At 48.7% G+C, this 16,286-nt stretch overlaps 1 protein-coding gene across 2 annotated transcripts in view; it reads right to left on the reverse strand.

Moving 5' to 3' along the window:
* LOC138647400 (laminin subunit beta-1-like) overlaps positions 1–2,277 on the reverse strand; it is a 77,426-nt gene extending 75,149 nt beyond the window's left edge. Inside the window, exon 1 of one of the 2 annotated variants that reach the window (XM_069736377.1) lies at positions 2,122–2,277. The gene's annotated coding sequence lies outside the window, so the exon portion shown is untranslated. Of the gene's footprint in view, positions 1–1,056; positions 1,216–2,121 lie in introns of those variants that run through there. The other variant, XM_069736376.1, reaches the window with a different exon arrangement.
* Between the last annotated feature and the right edge of the window lie 14,009 nt (positions 2,278–16,286).

Below are 16,286 nucleotides of genomic sequence, written 5' to 3' on the forward strand. Positions count from 1 at the left end.
TCCTAGCCCTAATTCCATACATAATTCTAGCACTAAGCCTAACCCTAGCCCTTACATCTAAACATAAGCATAACTCAAAAACAGTATCTCACCCTAAGAGTAATAAAAAGTGTAAGTTTATAAAATCAGTTCTTCTGATGAATGAAGACATTTTTGGATCTACTGTGTGTACAGTTGATTCAATATCAATACTGACTTCAGTCATTCCGTGCTATTCTTGTATCATCTCTGTATCTTGCTGCCTCTGCACAGCGCAGCAGTGTAAAGTCATTGGCTTCTACACCCTGCATGGCACTTAATTTGACACACTTCCTAATATCCTTAGCTTTTTATATAGCCGAAGAAGTGTAAGAATTGGTTCCTATAGTTGCCGTCCCCATGGCGGTGCCCAATTTCCCAGATATTTGACTGAGATAACAAACTTCACTTCATTATACTAAGCTTTATCATTTTGGTTGCTGCCTTTACAAAGTGCAGCAGCTGAAGAAAAACTCATCTCACATGTTGATCTCTGCATTAACAACTCCAGGTAGGCACTCACTATACTCTTGCAGGTGCTGATCACTTCACAGTGCAGGCGGCATGGAGAAAGTGCGGATTTTCACATTTTGTCACTTTTAGATCCGAGTCATTACATTTTTCAGAAATTCTTATAGCAGTTTAAACTTTGTTTTTCCAATACAAACCCCTTACATTGTTAGAGATGAAAAACAAAAATCAACTTTGTCTTCCTGCAGTCACCACTAGAGGGAGCTCACTGCAATCTGATAATACATTGAGCTCTATGATAAATCTGTATTCAGAGAGCTCCCTCTAGTGGTGACTGCAGACAGCCAGGCTTCTATTTATGTCTATGCAGAGAATTCGGAGCTCTGTATCAGATAAACAAATTGCTAACACTCTAAAGAGATATGAAAAAATGAGTCCGCACTAGATTTCTATCCTAATAAGAGGAGATTGTCCGTATTCATGGGGATGGGAGTACAGGCATTTTTCTTACTGTATCCTATATAAACATACAAGTAAAAACAGGCACGTATTGCCATGCTCACTCACATGTCCCGGCAGGCCTGGCACACATAGCCCTGGTTATTCTCCCACAATTCAGTATGATGAACGTAATATGGAAAAAATCAACAGTGCATTAAATCCACAGCAGATCAGGTCTGAGAAAATGTTGCAATTCTGACAGTAGTCTGCAGCTGTGGAACTACAACTCCCAGAATGCTTGCAAAAAAAAATCTATAAGACTACATAAGACTTACCTGCTGTTCTCCTGAGTCCAGCATTGTTTTTCTTTTCTTCCTGCGCCTCTCCGTTCCTGAGATATGACCCCTTATATCCTGTATATAAATCTAGTCTTTTTTTAAAAATCAAGTGGGCGTGGTCCTGAAGACAAGAAGAGTAGATGACCACGCCCACTTGGCTAATAAATGTGGACTTATATACAAGAAATAAGGGTCAATATTTCAGTAACGCAGAGGCGCAGGAACAAAAGGAAAACATCACTGGATTCAGGAGAACAGCGGCATATATATAACATTTATGGCAAGTGGCAATTTCTACTTACGGTAATTTGAAGAGGGTCTGTCCGGGAAGTGGACAACCCCCCTTTATAAAATATATAACGAATGGCTGATAACGGAAGAATAGTGTTATGTTGTGTTCCATTAAATATCAATCTACCATAATGCAGTAAACAAATAAATATGTAACAGAAATTATATTTATCCAATACGACAATGTAGGGTAATATAATAATATACGGACGCACCCTACAACTGCCGGAAGCTGCAAATTATCACCTCTACTCAATCAGACTACATACAACCCGACCCCTAGAAATATGAAGATGCAGCAGAGCCAAGTTTGTTAATGACCCTGGGTCAAGATGTGTCATCTGCAATCTTACATAGGACTGCAGGTAAACCTATCGCCTTACCTTGACGCAGAGGACAATCGCAATAAACAGATAAAGCAATGCCTAAGAGTTAGATGACAGACTCAGCTCTGCTACATCTGTATCAGGCAAAGTTTTAGTGCAGCAACAATGTAACTTGTCTCATAGATCCTGATATAAAGTCTTAAAGGAGCAAGTAATAAGGAAGTTGTGCGAGTCACCTGCTGCTCGGGAGTCCGGGGTGGAATAAGCCGCCTCTTGCTCAGTCTTGAGGATTATCTTCCTTGTGATATCCTTTTTTTTTCATAGCTGTGGGGTGTATCCTGCACGCTGCTGCGCCCCTGCCAAGAAGCGAGCTGGGCGAGACCTGTCGCTGGGTTTGCCTGCGGTTATTATTCCCTGTTTCCTACACGTACCTGATTACCTCCGGGTGATTAATGTGCCCAGCTCTTTTTTTTTTCTTCTTTTTTTACCCTCTGCAGAGATTGATCTGGGTGCTGCGAGAGAGCAGATGGGATCGTAGCAGCTTCGGCAGGGTGTAGAGACAAACACGGGTGTATGGTTACGGCTTTTGTAAGTTATAACCTTTGATATTGCGGCCATTGTTCTGCGGCTCATATTTCACTCACGTGTAATGTTTCTGCAGATGACATAAATGCGCAGGGTGGTTAGTACAGAATATGAGGCACCCTGAGAATATTCCGTTCTGTGCAAAAGTTTTAGACAGGTGTGAAAAAAATGCTGCAGAGTAAGAAGCTTCCAAAGACAGAAGTGATAATGGTTTATTTGTATCAATCAGTATTCGGTGACAGCCCGTCACCTCCATCATCAGTACCTGGTGACTGCCCGTCGCCTCCATCCTCAGTATTCGGTGACTGCCCGTAGCCTCCACCATCACTACCTGGTGACTGCCCGTCGCCTCCATCATCAGTATTCGGTGACCGCCCGTCGCCTCCATCATCAGTAACTGGTGACCGCTCGTCGCCTCCATCATCAGTATTCGGTGACCGCCCGTCGCCTCCATCATCAGTAACTGGTGACCGCTCGTCGCCTCCATCATCAGTAACTGGTGACCGCTCGTCGCCTCCATCATCAGTATTCGGTGACCGCCCGTCGCCTCCATCATCAGTAACTGGTGAGCGCCCGTCACCTCCATCATCAGTACCTGGTGACTGCCCGTCGCCTCCATCCTCAGTATTCGGTGACCGCCCGTAGCCTCCACCATCACTACCTGGTGACTGCCCGTCGCCTCCATCATCAGTATTCGGTGACCGCCCGTCGCCTCCATCATCAGTAACTGGTGACCGCTCGTCGCCTCCATCATCAGTATCTGGTGACTGCCCATCGCCTCCATCATCAGTACCTGGTGACCGCCCGTTGCCTCCATCATCAGTACCTGGTGACCGCCCGTTGCCTCCATCATCAGTACCTGGTGACCGCCCGTCGCCTCCATCATCAGTAACTGGTGACCGCTCGTCGCCTCCATCATCAGTATCTGGTGACTGCCCATCACCTCCATCATCAATATTCGGTGACTGCCCGTCGCCTCCATCATCAGTATCTGGTGACCGCCCGTCGCCTCCATCATCAGTACCTGGTGACCGCCCTTCGCCTCCATCAGTAGTATCTGGTGACCGCCCGTCGCCTCCATCACTTCTCAGTCACTTGTACACAGTTATTGAAGGAGTTTCTTCCAAACATCTTGGAGAGCTGACCCCAGATCTTCTGTGTATGAGGCTTGTGCGGATCCTTCTGTGTCTTCTGATCCCAGACAGACTGGATGATGCGAGATCAGGGATCTGCGGGGGCCGGATCATCACCTCCAGGACTCCTCGTTCTTAATTACATTGGCTGGATGTTAGGGGGCTTTGTCCGGCTGCAGAATAAATTTGGAGCCAATCAGAAGCCTCCCTGATGGTATTACATGATGGATAAGTATCTGCCTGGATTTCTCACCAATGAGGACACCACTAATCCTGACCAAATCCACAACTTAATTTACTGAAATGCAGCCAGAAACTCACAGGGTCCTCCACCATGCTTCACTGTTCCTGCTGACAACCATTATTGTGTCGCTCTCCAGCCCTTCGGAGAATAAACTATCTTCTGTTACAGCCAAATATTTCACATATTGACTGATAAGTCCTACAGAGCCCCATAACAGTGAAAAACGCAGAGCCCCATAACAGTGACATATACAGAGCCCCATAACAGTGAAAAACGCAGAGCCCCATAACAATGACATCTACAGAGCCCCCATAAGTGACATCTACAGTGCCCCCCCATAACAGTGACATCCACAGTACTCCCATAACAGTGACATCCACAGTACTCCCATAACAGTGACATCCACAGTACTCCCATAACAGTGACACCTACAGTGCCCCCCATAACAGTGACATCCACAGTACTCCCATAAGTGACACCTACAGAGCCCCCCATAAGTGACATCTACAGTGCCCCCCCATAACAGTGACATCCACAGTGCCCCCCCATAACACTGACATCTACAGTGCCCCCCCCCATAACAGTGACACCTACAGAGCCCCCATAACAGTGACACCTACAGAGCCCCCATAACAGTGACACCTACAGAGCCCCCATAACAGTGACACCTACAGAGCCCCCATAACAGTGACACCTACAGAGCCCCCATAACAGTGACACCTACAGAGCCCCCATAACAGTGACACCTACAGAGCCCCCATAACAGTGACATCTACAGTGCCCCCCATAACAGTGACATCCACAGTGCCCCCCATAACAGTGACATCCACAGTACTCCCATAACAGTGACACCTACAGAGCCCCCATAACAATGACACCTACAGAGCCCCCATAAGTGACATCTACAGTACCCCCCATAACAGTGACACCTACAGAGCTCCCATAAGTGACATCCACAGTACTCCCATAACAGTGACACCTACAGAGCCCCCATAAGTGACATCTACAGTGTCCCCCCATAACAGTGACATTCACAGTACTCCCATAACAGTGACATCCACAGTACTCCCATAACAGTGACATCCACAGTACTCCCATAACAGTGATATCCACAGTACTCCCATAACAGTAACACCTACAGAGCCCCCATAACAGTGACATCGACAGTACTCACGTAACAGTGACACCTACAGAGCCCCCATAACAGTGACATCGACAGTACTCACGTAACAGTGACACCTAGAGCCCCCATAAGTGACATCTACAGTGCCCCCCATAACAGTGACACCTACAGTGCTCCCCAATAACAGTGACATCCACAGTACTCCCATAACAGTGACACCTACAGAGCCCCCATAACAGTGACACCTACAGTGCCCCCCATAACAGTGACATCTACAGTGCTCCCACGTCACATACAATGAACATATAACTACACACATTATATATATAGGAACATAGATATTTCAAAATCACCAAAAAGCAGTTTCCTCTTCCTAATTGTTGTGGTTGTTATGGTAACCAGGGGATAACCCCACCTGTGCCGGAGGGGCTCAACAGGCCTTCTCCAGGTGGAGAGTTCCCAGGGATATGGATCGCTCCTTTGTGCGTCTGTCAGAGACGCCATCTATAGGGGAAGGCGCTGAGTACATAGTGGAAGGTAAACACCCGGCATGTGCCGACATCTGCCGGGAGCTGCCAGAAATCTACAGGTTTTATGTACATTTAGGCTGGAGTGCACCTGCAGGGCCCCCTACAGGTAAAACACTGAAATGTGCAATTCCTCATTTCTCCTGTGGAGGTGCTGCAGGGAAACTGAGCACAGCGGATTGCTGGTGGTCTCACTGTGTGCACGGATACCAGGGCGCTGCTGCATGGATAGCTGTTCCTCCCGCTCTGCAGCAGGATGTTTGTTCCCAGCTCCCCACCTGGGCAGATATTACACTAATATTCCGGCTTCTCGCAGCGGGCCTGGCCCTGTCTGGGCACGTCCTGGGTACATTTCCTATCCAGAGACTCTCAGAAAAGAATAAAGAGCACTGGGCGTGATAAATGGTATCAGCCACCCGGGGAGCGAATCCTCCGATTGTGCCTGTGACTATACTGCCACCTGGAGGCAACTACAAGTATTACAATCCGCTACGACCACAATGGTTATACCCATTACAGGGCCATAATGAGATGCCAGTGGTAGAAAAGGCACACAACGGTTGGGGGATCAGGGCATAGGACAGATTTTGCTTAAAATTTTACTGAAAATTAAAATAAAAAATTGGGATTTTGATCAAAAGTCAAAATGATTACCCCTCCCCCCTCATTCTGGATCAGATCACTTTGTAATTGTGTGACAGGCAGTGACATACGCCTCTCCCCTGAAAACAACATTTGCGAGATGTGTGGTTAAATAGGTGATTTTATTGCATTTTTATAGCAGTGTGTAATGTAAAGTGCATAGAACCTTATAGGCACTAATGTATGCGGTTCTCCTAATATATAGTAATTACTGTACAATGTTATTAATGTGTAGTGTATACGGAAAGCATAGGGATAGGACAGAAGTTATAGTATAGAGCTTATAGTGTATAGAAAGAAAGGGGAATGTGCAGTGGTGGGCATATATTAGTTGTAGGAAGTAGTGCACAGGGTTAGATATAGTTAATATGTTGGGAGCAGCCCATCATGGGAAGGGGCAAGGTCAAATAAAAAAAAGGGAGTGCTTCCTGGTTAGATTAGATTGAGAGATAAAGTTTTAGTAAAAGTTCAAGGTCAGATGGCTGGAGGGCACGAGAAGTACGTATTGTTCCAGCAGTACGACAAAGTCAGCAACTCACTTCAGTGGACATTCCTGTAACATCCGGGACCTACGGCCCAAACTAGGCACTGGGAAGCGTGCCTTATTCCCTTCCAACAAGTGGAAGACAGACGGGGAAACGCATGAGGTGAGGGAGACGGGACGGGTCTTGTGAATACTGTGGAGCTGGATGAAGTATCCCAGGGCTGAAGGGATAGCCTCCGGTCTGAACGCGAGTGCGCTGCATTATACACAGCACAACATTGATGGACAAGGACACTTTATTTGTGAGGTGCCAGGAACAGAGCCCCTTGACCATGACTACCGCCCTGCACACCTTACAACTCGGCCCCTTAATTCTCACAATGGAGGGCTTGGTCCTAATGCTGCAGGGTCTATAGATTGGGCACAACCTGTCCTGGAGCTTCTTTCTGGAGGGGTCCTATAGCAGCTAGAGGGGTTGACCCTCCACATGTAGAGATGCCACCGCGAACGGCTGGGATGATGCTGCCGGGACAACAGGAGGACCCTTCTCTTAATTTTATATGTGCCTGCGGGACGCATGTACGGATGACACGTGTGGCGGAGCAGAGAGCCATTGGCCCCGTGCCCCACGTATTACTCTAGTAAGTCTCAAGCTACTTTAGGATTTTGGTCGGGTGTATGGAAGATGTCAGGCGGCACAATAACATCACTTCATCGTACCGCCTGGGCCGGGTTGAAAGCTGCAGAGTCACACTACTAATCATGGGGGCGGGGATAGGTGAGCTTTTTTTTATATATATTCGCTATTCACATAAAGGAGCATTATTACTGTATGGGGACACAGAGGGCATTATTAATGTATTGCGACATGGAGAGGGGCTTATTAATGTATTGTGACATGGAGAGGGGCTTATTAATGTATGGAGGCATGGAGAGGGGCTTATTAATGTATGGAGGCGTAGAGAGGGGCTTATTAATGTATGGAGGCGTGGAGAGGGGCTTAATGTATGGAGACATGGAGAGGGGCTTATTAATGTATGGAGGCATGGAGAGGGGCTTAATGTATGGAGGCATGGAGAGGGGCTTAATGTATGGAGGTATGGAGAGGGGCTTATTAATGTATGGAGGCATGGAGAGGGGCTTATTAATGTATGGAGGCATGGAGAGGGGCTTATTACTGTATGGAGGCACAGAAGGGGGCATTATTAATGTATGGAAGCACAGAAGGGGGCATTATTACTGTATGGAGGCACAGAAGGGGGTGTTATTATATGGAGACACAAAGAGGGCATTATTATATGGAGGCACAGAGAGGGCATTATTACATGGAGGCACAGAGGGCATTATTACATGGAGGCACAGAGAGGGCATTATTATTACTGTATGGAAGCACAGAAGAGGGCATTATTATATGTAGGTATAGAAGGGGGCATTATTATATGGAGACACAAAGAGGGCGTTATTGTATGGCGACACAGAGGGGGGAACTATTAATGTATGGAGGCACAGAGGGGGCATTATTACTGTATGGAGGCACAGAAGGGGGCATTATATGGAGACACAAAGAGCATTATTGTAGGGAGGCACAGAGGGCATTATTACATGGAGGCACAGAGGGCATTATTATATGGAGGCACAGAGAGGGCATTATTATATGGAGGCACAGAGAGGGCATTATTGTATGGCGACACAGGGGGGGGAACTATTAATGTATGGAGGCACAGAGAGGGCATTATTAATGTATGGGGGCTCAGAAGGGGTAACTTGCATTATATGGAGGCACAGAAGGGCATTATTAATATATACAGAGGTACAGAAGGGGTGACTTGCATTGTATGGAGGCACAGAGGGGGTTAATATATAGGGATACAACTGGGGCATTATTATCATATAGAGCCAGGTACAAAAGGAGGATTTGTTCATTTATGTAGGCACAGACAAGGTTATTAGCACATTGAGGCACATAGGGGGCGCTATTCATACATGGAGGCATAAAGGCAGCATCACTGTGGCATCTGAGCATCGAGCTGGTGGGTGGGCCGTTGTCCTGGGGTCCATACTCCTCTAGTTACGATCTTTGATGCTGTGGAATATGTTGTTCTTCTTGGGGTGATTCTCTACCTTTTATACCAAATGTTTGGGGACTGACGAGGTTTCTGAACATTTACAAAGACCCTGCAGGCAGAGAAATGGGAAACACAAGGTGGAAGAAGTTGATCTCTTCCCGTAATAAGATTTATTACATGAGCGTTTCACTTCCATCACAGTAACTGGACATTTATTTAACAAAGATCAAAATAAGTTTGGAATATGTTTAGAACTTTGTTTATTTCTCCATATATTACCAGAATAGATGTGAATGTGGAAGGAATATTCAGTGAATAACCAGATTGTGGGAATAAATGCAGCTGCACAGAGTATTTCAGGAGACGTGTACTGACTTCGTAGGAAGGCAGTGATCTGTCCCCTCAGCTACCACCAGGGGGAGCTCCCTGCACACTGCTTGTACATTAACCTCACTAACAGTATGCAGTCAGCTCTAGAGCTCCCCCTAGTGGTGGCTAAAGGTTATAACTAAATTTCATCACTTAGGTTTTTGGTTTTTTTTGCTTTGCAGGGATTTTGGAGCTTTGACCGGTATAAAGAAAAAAATATACATATTACTAAACCTGATTTAGGGAACAGTAGATTATAAAATCTGATGCAGAAATCTTGTAGATCCCTCCAACCCCAGGTCGTCGTTCATGTCAGGGAATGGATTACGGGAGAGCAGAAGGTCGGTTTGGTCTTGTTGAGACTCCAGCAGATGCCTGATGTAGATGAGCTGACGGCGTTTTCTGGACACTTTCTGCATCATCGGACGCTGAGAAAAGTCCCTGAGCAGATTGATCTTAAAAAAAAAAAAAACAAACACAAACTTTGGTCCACTGGATGGCTAAAAGTTCTACCACTTTCAGTAAAAACTCCGCTCCCTTTTTCAATATCTCTACTGGTCAGCAAGATATCCCCCGTTCTGTGTATATGGGGGAACTTGATATTTGGGAATAAGTTACCATTGACAATGCTGGAATCTTACTGTAAGGGATGTATCGCCACCTGGAGGCCAAACTATATATTGCCGCTGGAAAAGACTAAAAGCAGATGCTTTCTGTCACTGAACTACATTTTTGGAGATTTTTTATTTCAAACTCACTTCTTCCTGTGATATTGGTTCCCCGTATTCCACCTTCAGTTTCTGCTTTGATCTCTCTTGCAGGATTCTCCATAATTCTTCTGCTCCTGGTGTATCTGGAAGAAGCCATGGGAAGAGAGGAGATAAGCCGGGCCTAACCAGAAGCCGGACTGAGTCTCCATACCAAGTGTCCTAATTAAGAGGTCGCCCTAATTTAATTCTCCTGACAATCAGCATGGGAGGATTGGTGGCTGCCCCGTCTCTCCATCCTTTTCCTCTGGCAGCGGTCTCTCTCTACCCCTCTGCACCATCAGTTTATGGTAATCCGACACAGGGTGCTAAGGTGCCTTCTGACAAACTCAGCTCTGCTACATCACCTGGGCTCTGCTACAGTCACGATCTGAGCCGGCTCACAAACCCATCTCTGCTAAATTGCCGGGTTCTGGTACATTCACTATGAAATCCAACTCTGCTACACCGCTGGGCTCATCTACATTCTCTATGCGAGTCTCCTGCCAAATTGAGCTCTGCTACATCACCTGGGCTCTGCTACATTCACTATGTCAGTCTCCTCACAAACCACGCTATGCTAAATTTCCGGGTTCTGGTACATTCACTGTGTGAGTTCACTTGTAAATCCACATCTGCTACACCGCTGGGCTCTGCTGAATTTTCTAAGCAATTTTCCTGACAAATTGAGCTCTGCTACATCACCTGGGATCTGCTATCTTCACTATATGATTCTGCCCACAAACCAATCTCTGCTAAATTGCCAGGCTTTTGGACATTCACTATGAGTTCACTGACAAATCCACATCTGCTACACCGCTTGGCTCTTCTACATTCTATGAGAGTCTCCTGACAAATTGAGCTCTGCTACATTCACTAAATGATTCCCCAGCCAAAACCAGCTCTCTAATCCAGCGTTAGGGGCAGTACTGTATGGGGGGCAGTGGTAGCAGTCGCCCCCGGACCCTAAGACCCCTCTACCACAATATTATGAGTGACAGATGGCAGGTTGCGACAAGTTTACGGTACATTGGGGTCCAGGCGCTTCACGTTACCTTCCATCTGGTCCAGAATACTTTGCAAGGAGGCGCTGATGTGAAACTCCATGGGGGGAGGATGCAGAAAGTATTCAGCTCCATCAGCGCCCAAAATCCTTTGGAAACAAAATAAAATCTCTCATCACTTAAAGCTTCATATCCGGATCGGACTTTTTAAGGTCTCTGCCCCCAGAACCTGGTGCCTGAGCATACAGAAGTATACATGGCATTGTCATTTTTGTTTTCCGCCCTTCCTGACCTCTACCCATCTACCTGCATTCACCCAGCCCTTACTGCCTGCAGCAGGAGCCTCTCCCCCCTGAACTCTCTGGGGGAGGACAAATGGCCAAAGCCCATCTTTGTGTATGGAGGTGCATAGGGCAAAGATGGAAGTCATCAGCGGGCAACTAACCCTGTGCTCTCTGCAAGATTTCTATAAGATTAACTATTTCAGGATCGTGCAGGAAATGCTGCAGACTAACTAGGGGTGCGGGCGATACGTGATTTTAGGATATGCACTGTCCTAATTTACTTTCTGCATTAATGACCCCCCCCCCCCGGACCCCCTGCCACTTACCTCTGCAGCTGCTGCACATAAGTCGGATTTCCACCAGACCCATCACCTTCATCCTCCTCTTCGGGCGACTCTTGCAGCATTTCGCAGATGCCGCGACACATCGGGGTATTGCCGGAGTCACTTCTGCAGACAGAAATCCTCCGATTAGGGCTCATTCTCCAATTCTGACAACCAGCCATAACTGACACCCCGGACCCCTCTGTATACACGGTATTGGGGGCAGATGTCCCTTCTGGAGCTGCTAGGATGATCACTGTACGCAGCTTCTTCTATATTGTCCAGGGAGGGTTGTCATAGTGACCTCCGTCTCCTAATGCTTCTCCGCTTTTCCCCTGGTAATTATTAATAAGTATAAAATCCTGAGAGCGGCCGCTCCTCTCTGCCCCCCCGAGCTGGAGAGCAGCACTGCTAACGGAGAGGGGGTCTGCAGAGGTCGGTGCCCCATTCATTGCCCCCTGAATCGATGTCTGCAGGGATCTGTGCGCTTTATGCTTGTGTTATCGGATAAGTGTCAGCGCCACCTACTTACTGTGGAAGCCGCCATATAATGGGGCACTGACGGCATAAAGGGGTCCGGAGGCTCATCACAGCCATAGACTGTATAGTCGCCATGTTACACTATATCCTATCACTGTCTGCCAAACTGATCTATTGCTGGGGCCAACTGGGGGTGGAGACCACCCACTGACCCCACTAGTGGGCGCACTACCAGTAACTTACCTCCCATGGAGGGAGGGAGACATGGCTAATAATTGGGCACTGTTTCTACTACTGGAGGGTATGGCTGACAGTGGGGGCACTATGGGTATTACTGGAGGGCATGGCTGACAATGGGGGCACTGTGGGTATTACTGGAGGATATGGCTGACAATGGGGGGCACTGTGGGTACTAGTGGAGGGCATGGCTGACAGTGGGGGGCACTGTGGGTACTAGTGGAGGGCATGGCTGACAATGGGGGCACTGTGGGTATTACTGGAGGGTGTGGCTGAATGGGGGCACTGTGGGTATTACTGGAGGGTATGGCCGACAATGGGGGCACTGTGGGTATTACTGGAGGATATGGCTGACAATGGGGGGCACTGTGGGTACTAGTGGAGGGCATGGCTGACAGTGGGGGGCACTGTGGGTACTAGTGGAGGGCATGGCTGACAATGGGGGCACTGTGGGTACTACTGGAGGGCATGGCTGACAGTGGGGGGCACTGTGGGTACTAGTGGAGGGCATGGCTGACAGTGGGGGGCACTGTGGGTACTAGTGGAGGGCATGGCTGACAATGGGGGCACTGTGGGTACTACTGGAGGGCGTGGCTGACAATGGGGGCACTGTGGGTATTACTGGAGGGTATGGCTGACAATGGGGGCACTATGGGTATTACTGGACGGCATGGCTGACAGTGGGGGCACTGTGGGTACTAGTGGAGGTCATGGCTGACAATGGGGGCACTGTGGGTATTACTGGAGGGCATGGCTGACAGTGGGGGCACTGTGGGTACTAGTGGAGGGCATGGCTGACAATGGGGGCACTGTGGATATTACTGGAGGGCGTGGCTGACAATGGGGGCACTGTGGGTATTACTGGAGGGTATGGCTGATAATGGGGGCACTATGGGTATTACTGGAGGGCATGGCTGACAGTGGGGGCACTGTGGGTACTAGTGGAGGGTATGGCTGATAATGGAGGCACTGTGGGTACTACTGGAGGGCGTGGCTGACAATGGGGGCACTGTGGGTATTACTGGAGGGTATGGCTGATAATGGGGGCACTATGGGTATTACTGGAGGGCATGGCTGACAGTGGGGGCACTGTGGGTACTAGTGGAGGGCATGGTTGACAATGGGGGCACTGTGGGTATTACTGGAGGGTATGGCTGACAGTGAGGGCACTGTGGGTATTACTGGAGGGTATGGCTGATAATGGAGGCACTGTGGGTATTACTGGAGGGTATGGCTGACAGTGGGGGCACTGTGGGTATTACTGGAGGGTATGGCTGACAATGGGGGCACTGTGGGTATTACTGGAGGGTATGGCTGAATGGGGGCACTGTGGGTATTACTGGAGGGTATGGCCGACAATGGGGGCACTGTGGGTATTACTGGAGGGCGTGGGTGACAATGGAGGCACTGTGGGTATTACTGGAGGGTATTGCTGACAATGGGGGCACTGTGGGTATTACTGGAGGGTATTGCTGACAATGGGGGCACTGTGGGTATTACTGGAGGGTATGGCTGACAATGGGGGCACTGTGGGTATTACTGGAGGGTATGGCTGACAGTTGAGACACTGGGTATTACTGGAGGGTATGGCTGACAATGGGGGCACTGTGGGTACTACTGGAGGGTGTGGCTGACAATGGAGGCACTGTGGGTATTTCTGGAGGGTATGGCTGACAATGGAGGCACTGTGGGTACTACTGGAGGGTATGGCTGACAATGGGGGCACTGTGGGTATTACTAGAGGGTATGGCTGACAATGGGGGCACTGTGGGTATTACTGGAGGGTATGGCTGACAATGGGGGCACTGTGGGTATTACTGGAGGGTATGGCTGACAATGGGGGCACTGTGGGTATTACTGGAGGGTATGGCTGACAATGGGGGCACTGTGGGTATTACTGGAGGGTATGGCTGACAATGGGGGCACTGTGGGTATTACTGGAGGGTATGGCTGAATGGGGGCACTGTGGGTATTACTGGAGGGTATGGCTGACAATGGGGGCACTGTGGGTATTACTGGAGGGTATGGCTGACAATGGGGGCACTGTGGGTATTACTGGAGGGTATGGCTGACAGTGGGGGCACTGTGGGTATTACTGGAGGGTATGGCTGACAATGGGGGCACTGTGGGTATTACTGGAGGGTATGGCTGAATGGGGGCACTGTGGGTATTACTGGAGGGTATGGCCGACAATGGGGGCACTGTGGGTATTACTGGAGGGTATGGCTGACAATGGGGGCAACTGTGGGTATTACTGGAGGGTATGGCTGACAATGGGGGTACTGTGGGTATTACTTTGGTCCCTGGAACTGGTAATCAGAGTATTGTGGCCATTGCTAAGGGTCCAGTGGCTGTAATGGGAATACTGTGGTTTTTACTGGAGGCCCGATGTCTGGCAGTGGGGGCACTGTGGCTGCTACTGGGGGTCCCAAAGCTGCGATACGCAGTCCAACTATATAACAAGACGGCTCTTACCTCCGCGACGCGTCCATGACTCCTCTGTGTGCGAGTGTGAAATCCGGCCTCACGTTACCTATAAGTGGAGTTCCGTCAGGTGACGGCGTTGCACAATGTGCGGTAAGTACCTGTAGTAAGGACCTAATTAGGGTGATCAAGCGCCAACATATTAAATGTCCAAAGATATTAACCCAGTCATGACCAGAGGAAAATAATACGATGCCAATAATCAAATGAGCAATCAAAATAGGGCGCTCCGCCCGAAACCTCACGAGGCCTTGGGCCAAGCTTGCAGACCAGCATTTTTCCTGCCTGCCTCCAACAACAAACAAAACATCCTCCGGCTCTAAATTGGAGATGTGAACCATTACTAGAACCAATATTGGCTCCCAAAACTTTTTACAAATCTCTGTGTCTCAGGAGATCAGCCATAGCTTCTCTCCTCCTCTTCACTCTCAACAGTCTGCAGCAGGAGCCTCTCCCCTGCACTAGGACAAGATTAAGTCCCACCCGCTTACCTAAGGAGGTTGAGCTTCAGCCAGCCAATAGGCAAAGATGGGCGTGATCAGCAGATTAACCCTTGTGTTCTCTGCAGGATTTCTTCAGGACTAAGCGAGGGCGACCAGATTCCTTATTTAATCTTCCATTTCTAGATTTGCGGTTTTCAGCTTTATGCACTTTAAAGGGAACCTGTCACCCCGTTTTTTGAGATTGAGCTATAAATACTGTTAAATAGGGCCTGCGCTGTGTGTTCCTATAGTGTATGTAGTGTACCCCGATTCCCTATGTATGCTGAGAAATAACTTACCAAAGTCGCCGTTTTCGCCTGTCAATCAGGCTGGTCAGGTCGGGAGGGCGTGGTGACATCGGTGGTTCTTCCTCAGCTTTACGTTGGTGGCGTAGTGGTGTAGTGGTGAAGACACAGCGCGCGATCTGCGCTGTAATCCCTTGCATCGGTGGGGGCGGCCATCTTCCTGGGGCCGCGCGTGCGCAGATCGAGTGCTCTGCTGCACGGGGCTTCAGGAAAATGGCCGCGGGATGCCGCGCGTGCGCATTAGAGATCGCGGCGGCCATTTTCCCAAAGCCGAGTTTGCATCTCGGCTTTGGGAAAATGGCCGCCGCGATCTCTAATGCGCACGCGCGGCATCCCGCGGCCATTTTCCTGAAGCCCCGTGCAGCAGAGCACTCGATCTGCGCACGCGCGGCCCCAGGAAGATGGCCGCCCCCACCGATGCAAGGGATTACAGCGCAGATCGCGCGCTGTGTCTTCACCACTACACCACTACGCCACCAACGTAAAGCTGAGGAAGAACCACCGATGTCACCACGCCCTCCCGACCTGACCAGCCTGATTGACAGGCGAAAACGGCGACTTTGGTAAGTTATTTCTCAGCATACATAGGGAATCGGGGTACACTACATACACTATAGGAACACACAGCGCAGGCCCTATTTAACAGTATTTATAGCTCAATCTCAAAAAACGGGGGTGACAGGTTCCCTTTAATAATAATCTACTTTCTGTATTAACCACCCACAGATTTCAGGATCTCTGCTTGCAGTCATTGAACAGTGGGTTCAGAAATTTTTTTTTACCAGAGGCTAACAGTTTTTCACAAGATAAAATAGAGAAGCAGACGGCAATTACTTGGTCACTGGGGTCTTAGCACCAGACCCCTAAAATCTAAAAGCTTCCT

The sequence above is a fragment of the Ranitomeya imitator genome, chromosome 8, assembly GCF_032444005.1.
Source record: "Ranitomeya imitator isolate aRanImi1 chromosome 8, aRanImi1.pri, whole genome shotgun sequence".
NCBI lineage: Eukaryota > Metazoa > Chordata > Amphibia > Anura > Dendrobatidae > Ranitomeya > Ranitomeya imitator.